This window comes from Bos javanicus, chromosome 1 (genome assembly GCF_032452875.1).
Source record: "Bos javanicus breed banteng chromosome 1, ARS-OSU_banteng_1.0, whole genome shotgun sequence".
NCBI lineage: Eukaryota > Metazoa > Chordata > Mammalia > Artiodactyla > Bovidae > Bos > Bos javanicus.
The window spans coordinates 69,595,501-69,596,604 of NC_083868.1; the positions used below are offsets into that span (position 1 = coordinate 69,595,501).

Consider the following 1,104-nt stretch of genomic DNA (forward strand, 5'->3'; position numbering starts at 1 on the left):
AGCTTTTCAGATCAAAGAGGTGAACCAGACCTTACGGATTATTTTTTCTGTCTCATAGTCCAAAACAACTCAGGACAGTCCATCCAAACGTCCTTGGGAGATTATGGAGTGGAGGGGGGAATGTTAATGTCTTTATATCCCAAACATCCCCAAGTTATCACATTTTAGGAGGTCACATTCCTCTAAACACCCAGTAATAGAGTCTGGGCCCCTCGTGCTGCGATGGAGTGCAGGAAATCCAGTTTCCTCCAGCTGTAGTTCTGAGAATCCCTGAGGTGTCCTCATGTGTTTCCCCAGACTGTTTGTTGCTGAGCTTTTATCACCTTTTGCTGTGGATCACTACTGTGGGTCTCTTTGGTGACCACTTCCAACAACTGTGTATTCATGTCTCCAAGTTTCCCTGGCTCCCCACATATCACTGTAACTGGACATGGCCCCCCACTAATGTTCTCAAAAGCAGTTAATATAATGTTGTAGTATTTAACTTTACTGAGAGCTTGTGGGTAACAGGTCAAGGAGGGAAAGAAAGAGAACAACTCAAAAAAGGTTACTTGATATCGTGACTCCTACTTGTTCACAAGCCATGTCCCCCTTCGAAGGTCCCCTGCTCACCTCTTGTTCCTTAGCCCCTGACCTCTCACGTTTCAGGAACCAGTTTATCTCTCGGATGAGAGTCTTTTTTTTTTTTTTAAACTTTGCTAACTCTTAAAAAAAAAAAATATATATATATATATTTGGCTGTGCCAGGTCTTAGTTGTGACACTTGGGATGTGGCATGTGGGATCTTTAGTTGTGGGTTTCAAACTCAGTTGTGGCATGTGGGATCTAGTTCCCTGACCAGGGATCGAACCTGTGCCCCCTGCATTGGAAGCACAGAGTCTTAGCCACTGGACCACCAGGGAAGTCCTGGATGAGGGTCTTTTTAATCCAATCCTCCCTCTTTAGAAGTCCAGGACCCCAACTCCCTTTGCAATTTTGCCCCAGGCAGAGGAATGAAGCCAGTAACACCTCGTGAATATTAGCCAGAATGTTAACTCTAACCTTAGTGAAAGCAAAAATTTTTATGTTATTACACAGCAGGTGAGTTCCCTGTTGTCCCCAAAG

At 44.4% G+C, this 1,104-nt stretch overlaps 1 non-coding gene across 1 annotated transcript; it reads right to left on the minus strand.

The window, feature by feature from the left end:
* Window positions 1-829: 829 nt before the first annotated feature.
* TRNAG-UCC (transfer RNA glycine (anticodon UCC)) lies at window positions 830-902 on the minus strand. Its single transcript has one exon. It is a non-coding gene; the product is annotated as a tRNA-Gly (tRNA).
* Between the last annotated feature and the right edge of the window lie 202 nt (window positions 903-1,104).